This window comes from Pongo abelii, chromosome 20 (assembly GCF_028885655.2).
Source record: "Pongo abelii isolate AG06213 chromosome 20, NHGRI_mPonAbe1-v2.0_pri, whole genome shotgun sequence".
NCBI classification, from domain to species: Eukaryota; Metazoa; Chordata; class Mammalia; order Primates; family Hominidae; genus Pongo; species Pongo abelii.
In genome coordinates, this window is record NC_072005.2 from 43,341,081 (window position 1) to 43,349,771 (window position 8,691).

The window sequence follows — 8,691 nt, forward strand, 5'->3', positions numbered from 1 at the left end:
AGTGAGATTTTGCAGTGGGTACAAGAGATTGGGTTCAACTCCAAATTCAGCATGAATGAGTAGGAATTTATAGTCAAGGAGCAGGTTAGGGATCACTGGATGACAAAATACTAAGAGGAAATGTCTGGGATAAGTAGGATTCTGGCTAAACGCACCTGTTGGGATTCTTTTTGAAGAGAGAGACCTGGGTGATAAGACATCATCGCCTGGGGGATGGTGGAGGATGAAGTAGGGCAGAGGGTTCTTGCTAAACTGACTTAGAAGGGGCCTTTGTTATTGTTGGATTTTACAATGAAGTGTACAGATGGGCCTAGGAGAAGGTGTAAGAGCCTGAGTAAAGTTTGGTCAGGCAGGGTTTGTGTAGGATTTCTTCCGGGAAGGGTTATACACTCCGCCCCCATCTCCTGGTTCTTGGAGTTTCATTTACGTGTTTAAGAATCACGTGGATGGTGAACCCTGATTCTGAAGTCGGTGTCTGCTGTGTTCACGGTAGAATTCGGTTAGGAGGAGCAGCACAGCATGCTGGGCTCTGGATTTAAAGCTGAGCGTTTAAGAGTGAATTTGAGATTAGTCATAAATCGCCTTAAACTATTGGAGAAAAAAAAACGGAACTGGCCCAGAAAGCAAGGAAGGAGATTGCTGACTATCTGGCTGCTGGGAAAGATGAACGAGCTTGGATCCGTGTGGAGCACATTATCCGGGAAGACTACCTCGTGGAGGCCATGGAGATCCTGGAGCTGTACTGTGATCTGCTGCTGGCTCGGTTTGGCCTTATCCAGTCTATGAAGGAACTAGATTCTGGTCTGGCTTAATCTGTGTCTACATTGATCTGGGCTGCTCCTCGACTCCAGTCAGAAGTGGCTGAGTTGAAAATAGTTGCTGATCAGCTCTGTGCCAAGTATAGCAAGGAATATGGCAAGCTGTGTAGGACCAACCAGATTGGAACTGTGAATGACAGGCTAATGCACAAGCTGAGTGTGGAAGCCCCATCCAAAATCCTGGTGGAGAGATACCTGATTGAAATTGCGAAGAATTACAATGTACCCTATGAACCTGACTCTGTGGTCATGGCAGAAGCTTCTTCTGGGGTAGAGACAGAGCTTATTGATATTGAATTCACAGATGATGTTGAGAGGTGACAGCGTGCTGGCAGTCCTCACAACCCTTGCTCGCTTTCGGCGCCTCCTCTGTCTGGGCTACCACTTTGGCGGCACTTGAGGAGCCCTTCAGCCCACCGCTGCACTGTGGGAGCCCCTTTCTGGGCTGGCCAAGGCCGGAGCCCACTCCTTCAGCTTGCAGGGAGGTGTGGAGGGAGAGGCGCGAGCGGGAACCGGGGTTGCGTGTGGCGCTTGTGGGCCAGCTGGAGTTCCGGGTGGGCGTGAGCTTGGCGGGCCCCGCACTCGGAGCAGCCGGCCGGCCCTGCCGGCCTGGGCAATGAGGGACTTAGCACCCGGGCCAGCGGCTGCGGAGGGTGTACTGGGTCCCCCAGCAGTGCCAGCCCACCGGCGCTGCGCTCGATTTCTCGCCGGGCCTTAGCTGCTTTCCCGAGGGGCAGGCCTCGGGACTGCAGCCCGCCATGCCTGAGCCTTCCTCCTCCGTGGGTTCCTGTGCAGCCCGAGCCTCCCTGACGAGCGCCGCCCCCTGCTCCACGCCGCCCGGTGCCATCGACCACCCAAGGGCTGAGGAGTGCGAGCGCACCACACGGGACTGGCAGGCAGCTCCACCTGCAGCCCCGGTGCAGGATCCACTAGGTGAAGCCAGCTGGGCTCCTGAGTCTGGTGAGGACGTGGAGAGTCTTTATATCTAGCTCAGGGATTGTAAACACACCAATTGGCACTCTGTATTTAGCTCAAGGTTTGTGAGTGCACCAATCCACACTCTATCTAGCTGCTCTGGTGGGGCCTTGGAGAACCTTTATGTCTAGCTCAGGGATTGTAAACACACCAATCGGCACTCTGTATCTAGCTCAAGGATTGTAAACACACCAATCAGCACCCTGAGTTTAGCTCAAGGTTTGTGAGTGTACCAATTGACAGTCTGTATCTAGCTGCTCTGGTGTGGCCTTGGAGAACCTTTATGTCTAGCTCAGGGATTGTAAACACACCAGTCGGCACTCTGTATCTAGCTCAAGGATTGTAAACACACCAATCAGCACCCTGTGATTAGCTCAAGGTTTGTGAGTGCACCATTCGACACTCTGTATCTAGCTGCTCTGGTGGGGCCTTGGAGAACCTTTATGTCTAGCTCAGGGATTGTAAACACACCAATTGGCACTCTCTATCTAGCTCAAGGATTGTAAACACACCAATCAGCACCGTGTGTTTAGCTCAAGGTTTGTGAATGCACCAATCAACACTCTGTATCTAGCTGCTCTGGTGGGGCCTTGGAGAACCTGTGTGTGGAAACTATATCTAACTAATCTGATGGGGACCTAGAGAACCTTTGTATCTAGCTCAGGGATTATAAACGCACCAATCAGCGCCCTGTCAAAACAGGCCACTCAGCTCTACCAATCAGCAGGATGTGGGTGGGGCCAGATAAGAGAATAAAAGCAGGCTGCCCAAGCCAGCATTGGCAACCCGCTTGGGTCCCCTTCCACACTGTGGAAGCTTTGTTCTTTCACTCTTTGCAATAAATCTTGCTACTGCTCACTCTTTGGGTCCACACTGCTTTTATGAGCTGTAACACTCACGGCAAAGGTCTGCAGCTTCACTTCTGAAGCCAGCAAGACCACGAGCCCACCGGGAGGAACGAACAACTCCAGACGCACCACCTTAAGAGCTGTAACACTCACCGCAAAGGTCTGCAGCTTCACTCCTGAGCCAGCGAGACTACAAACCCACCAGAAGGAAAAAACTCTGAACACATCTGAACATCAGAAGGAACAAACTCCAGACGCGCCACCTTAAGAGCTGTAACACTCACCGCAAGGGTCCGCGGCTTCATTCTTGAAGTCAGTGAGACCAAGAACCCACCAATTCCGGACACAATGTGAAGAAAGGAGGCCCTGGAAGAGGAGGGGGTGGTAGGTTCACAGCACCAGTTGGTGGACCTGATGGAATGGTGCCAATGCCCATGCCTATGCCCATGCCATCTGCAAATGCGCCTTTCTCATATCCACTGCCAAAGGGACCATCAGATTTCAATGGACTGCCAATGGAGACTCATCAGGACTTTCCCAGTATTTATCCATCTCAGATACCAGCAACTCCCCCATCATATGAATCTATAGATGACGTTAATGCTGATAAGAATATCTCTTCTGCACAGATTGTTGGTCCTGGATCCAAGCCAGAAGCCTCTGCAAAGCTTCCTTCCAGACCTGCGGATAACTGTGACAACTTTGTCCTACCAGAGTTGCCATCTGTGCCAGACACACTACCAACTGCATCTGCTGGTGCCAGCACCTCAGCATCTGAAGAAATTGACTTTGATGATCTTTCCCAGAGGTTTGAAGAGCTGAAAAAGAAAATATAGGTCTCTTAAACCAGGCAACTTTCACGTTCTGGGAGTTGAGACTGAGCAATTTCTCCTTGTAACAAAGAATCTCCATGAAATTCTGTTTCATCTGTTAACCGTCACTGAGCACAACACTCCTCCTCTGGGCTCTCTGCCTGCTCCTCCAGATTCTGCTGCTTTCCAGTTCTCTGTTGATCTTGAGACTAACAACTGGAGATTAAAGCCGGAGCAACTGGCTCCTGGCAGCTGTGCTTGTCCGTTTCCTGTCAGAGTGATCCCAGGTTTCCTCCTGGCCCGTCCCACGGTCCCTCCACAGGAGCATGAGAGGATGGGAAAGCACTGTGGGAGACCACCAAAGATGGCTGGACAGTGGGAAAGAGCACATCGTGAAGCATCCCAGCCTCGTGTTGAGGTTCCAGACTTAGAAACAAACCCCTCTGTACAGGGGGATTGTGAGTGAGAATCAAGGCCACGGTGTGTGTTTTCGCACTCGAATGCAAGTGGGAGAGAGAAAATGACTCAGGACGCCATTGTAACGGTTCCTGGAAGCTGGACCCTCTCATTGGCATATACACTACTCCTCGCCGCGGGGCACCATCCCACCGGGATCCAGTTGCAAAGTTTGTCTCGACAGTTGAAGGCCTCGCTTAGTTGTACTGGATTCTCAGGGAGTCCTCTGTGGCCTTTTGCTTTGAGTGCTGTTTCCTTTGTACTAGAGGGTGGCACCATGGAAATTCTGTTTTCCCTGTAGCATATTGTGTTGGATTGCCTTACTGGCAGAGAAAGGACAAGTTGCCATTCAAGTCTAGGGTGGGCTTCCAGCTGCCTTAATAGAAGTACTCAAGTCTTTTGGGTAGTGAGCTGGAAAGCCTACAGGAAAAGAGTGGTACCTGTTTTCATTTGAAAACTTTGATTCATGGAAACTTTAAAACTAGTTTCAGATAAATTTTTGGTGCCCAAAAAAAAAAAAAAAAATTTTTGGTGCCCATGTGGCTGTAGTTGTCCACTGCTTTCCTGGATGGATGGGACTCTTATGTCATAACTTCTATACTCCTTTGGCCCATAGCTAAGGTCATCCTTCCCCACAGGGGTGGCTTTGGGATTGGATGACACAGCTTTTACTTCTGTAGTATACCTGTACATACTTGTTTCAGGCAGCCTTTCTTTAATGTTTTCAGTTGGTTTGTATTCTGTAGCTCAGTAGCTTTTAATAAAGTTAAAGATCCTGAAAAAAAAAAAGAAGAATCACGGCCTTCTTGAATTCTGACTCTAAGAACCTGCAGTGAAGGATGACTGGAGATTTCACCCACCATACTTCCTTCTGGTTATGTGTATGAAATTATGCACCTGTAGCCTTGGAGGGGGAAACAGAAACACTATTTTGAGGAGTTTTTGGATCATCCCATTTTGGATTTCTGTAGATCAAAAGCAATAGGAATATGAACTCAGTTGTGATGTGTTCGTGCAAATGAAGGAAGTGAGCCAGCAATTTAAGTGTCCCAAAATAGGCATTCTTAGTCATTGGGTCCATTGTCTGTTTTTACGGGCATACAGGGCACCACAATCCCCCTGAAACTTTATATACATGTTTGTTAATTTGCATTTTTCCAGGGTTCCATCTTTCAAATTATTTAGACTTGAGCTTTAGACCCGGAATCAGAGTGTTATACCTTTGAATGGTTTTGCAGAAAACTAATGATCAAGATTATGAGAATGGTTAAGAAAATCATACAACATCCATGGGATTGGACATTATACTGATAATAAAATTTATGTTTATAAAGAATTTGTGAATAGCTGCATACCAGGTATCAGGAAAACAAAAAATAATAAGAATTCGTCATTAACAGAAAAATGACTATGGTCTAACCTTAAATAGTATTCATAGTTGTAGATCGCAGTTCTCAAAAACTGTATATGCATCCCATTTTTTAAAAATGGAAGTTTCCAAAACCTTTTGCAAGGATTGTATCTAATATGACCATTCAATTGGTTTTTCAGAGAAGAATAGAAGGGGAGAGGCCACATTTATTGAACATCTAATGTGTACCCAAATCATGTGGTCTGTTTTCTGTATCTTTTCTCATTTAATGCGCAAAGGCCATTTCCCTGTTCATTAAGGGAAGAATCTTAATAGTGAAATGTTTCTAATTATGTAGAAGTGGCACAGCTAAAGGCTATTCAAGAGGACACATGTTACATGACACGTTGATATTTTTTAATTCTAGTCCTAGTATTTAGGTTTCTTTTAATGACAAAAATGTACCCTCTTCTAAAAAGTTTAATGCTTTGGAATGTATTGATGTTCTATTTGTAATGATGGAATTAAGGCAGGCTCATTGCAAAAATTTCATTACCTAAGGAAGTTATGAAGAAGAAAGAATAACCCCAAATCCCCCCTGCCCAGAGAAAATCACTTTACATATTTTGGTGTATGTGTTTCTAATTTTCATGTATGAACATTTGCGTGTAGATTTGTCATTGCAGAAGAGAATTAATAGAGACACAAAGACTCCAACTGTTAGTTCGAAAATGGAATCTACCTCAATTGTTGCTGTTAAACCAAAATTATGGTACGGTATTGCTTTGGACTGAGCTTCTGCACTAGGCTCCAACAGACCACACCAAACCAAAATGAAGTCACTCATGCTAAATGCCACATTATCAAACTGAAACTTTAAGGGAGCAGATAAATCTCAAAACAAACCTGTTTTTCCTGAAAACAGGAGATTCCGGTCTAAATAATTGATGTTCACCACTCCTTTCTTTTTTAAATTTTATTTAAAAAACTTTTTTTTAAAGGCAGGGTCTCACTTTGTCACCCAGGTTAGAATGCAGTGGAGTGATTATGGCTCCCTGCAGCCTCAAACTCTTGGGCTCAAGCGTTCCTCTCGCCTCAGCCTCGCAAGTAGCTGGGACTACAGACATGTGTCACCAGGCCTCAGTTCTTTTTTCTCTAGTTCTGTTATTTGTTCCCACCTTACACAAAACCCACTGCATTGGGCAAGGGTTCTCATTCTATTTTATACAATGGAGGCTGCCCCGTTTGTGAATCCCAAATAAAAGCCCATGAGATCTAAAGTCAATTTATTGTAACTTTGTCTTTTGACATGGGTTTCCATGTATCTGTGTATCTTAGGAGAACAGGGAAGTACCAGGGACCATCTGAGGTGAAAAACAACTACGTATTTACGCCTTTTAGATACTAAAAACGTCACTTAACACTCAAGACATCACAAATTATGAAGTAAGACATCCTCTCAGAATTAATAATTTATGCTGGGCTCATGTCTGTAAAATCCCAGCACTTTGGGAGGCTGAGGTGGGTAGATGGCTTGAGCCCAGGAGTTTGAGACCAGCCTGGGCAACATGGCAAAACCGTGTCTCTACAAAAAATACAAAAATTAGCTGGGCATGGGAGCGCTTGCCTATAGAACCCACATAGGCTGCGGGGTTCCGCTCTCCAGAACAACTCTCGGGTGAGAGAGCAGCCCACGGGCACACAGGCAGACCTGTCCTCGAGGTCACGGAGGGCATGACTTTTGGGGAGACTCACCCGAACACCGTCCGGGCAGGCCTGAGGCTGGGATGCCACACTGCTTCCCCCGGATTCTGCCTGTGGTTTTATCATCCTGGTCGGAACTCCGCCACTCATGGTATCCGGAGACCATCCTGTCAACACCCTGGAGAGGTCAGGCTGGAGCCTCAGGGTCCTGACACCCAAACACTGGAATGGAGGGCTCCTGCATTGCCAAGCCTCAGGGACTGGTTCCTCAGGCAACTGTGGGACTGGACTCACTTGAGTCCAGGAGTCTCAGGCTGCAGTGAGCTGTGACAGCACCACTGCACTCAAGCCTGGGCAACAGAGTGAGCCCCTGTCTCAAAAAAAAAGTTAAAAATATTCAAAAGGTACTGAGTGGCCAGAAAAACAGAATAAATGCCTCCTATCTTGTATCTTTTTATTTGTTTTGTTTTTTGAGATAGAGTCTTGCTCTGTTGCCCATTCTGGAATTCCGTGGCATGATCTCGGCTCACTGCAACTTCTGCCTCCCAGGTCCAAGCGATTCTCCTGCCTCAGCCTCTCGAGTAGCTTGGATTACAGGTGTGCTCCACCACGCCCAGCTAATCATTGTATTTTTAGTGGAGACGGGGTTTCACCATGTTGGTCAGGCTGGTCTCGAACTCCTGACCTTATAATCCGCCTGCCTCGGCCTCCCAAAGTGCTGGGATTACAGGCATGAGCCACCGCTCCCAGCCCTTATCTTGTATCTTTTGACATCTCATCACTAACATACACCTTTCTTCCACAATTAAATTTAGCATCATCACCTACAACAAAATGTTCCTGCCCCATATACTGCCACTACTCCACTAACATAAATGCAAAGTTCTTCCAAGTGTCATAAGTTCCTGTGGCCATTTTCAAAGCCACGATTTATGGGGAATATCAGTTATTGCTCTTTGTAAAAATAAACAAAGGCCAACCAAATAAGAACAAAGAGGCTGGGCATGGTGGCTCACGCCTGTAATCCCAGCAGTTTGGGAGGCCGAGGCGAGTGGATCACCTGAGGTCAGGAGTTCAAGATCAGCCTGGCCAACATGGTGAAACGCTGTCTGTACTAAAAATACAAAAATTAGCCATGCATGAAGGTGCACACCTATAATCCCAACTACTTGGAAGGCTAGGGCAGAAGGAGAATCGTTTGAACCTGGGAGGTATAGAGGTTGCAGTGAGCCTAGATCGTGCCACTGTGGTCCAGCCTGGGCCACAGATTGAGACTCTGTCTCAAAAAAAAAAAAAAAAAAAAAAAAGAATAAAGACAGGCTTATGCATATAGAACTTGCTACGTAGTAAGAATTCTGTTTACATTTAAGTTCCATTTGTTTATGTTCTCTGTAGATTGTGGATATTAGGCCTTTGTTGGATACATAGTTTGTGAGTATCTTCTCCCATTCTGTAGGTTGTCTGTTTGCTCTGTTGGTAGTTTGTCTTGTTGTGTTAAAGCTTTTAGTTTAATTAGGTACCACTTGTCTATTTTTGTCTTTGCTGCAATTGCTTTTTTGGAAACTCAGCCAAAAATTCCTTGCCAAGGCCCATGTTGAGAAGAGTATTTCCTAGGTTGTCTTCGAGGATTTTTATAGTTTGATGTCTTATATTTAAATCTTTAATCCATTTTGAGTTAATTTTTGTATATGGTGAAAGGTAAGAGGCCCAGCTTGAATCTTCTGCAT

General features: G+C 46.2%; 1 pseudogene; it reads left to right on the forward strand.

Annotated features, from left to right (window-relative positions):
- The first annotated feature begins 508 nt into the window (after nt 1-508).
- LOC100433922 (IST1 homolog) lies at nt 509-5,233 on the forward strand (annotated as a pseudogene).
- The last annotated feature ends 3,458 nt before the right edge of the window (nt 5,234-8,691 follow it).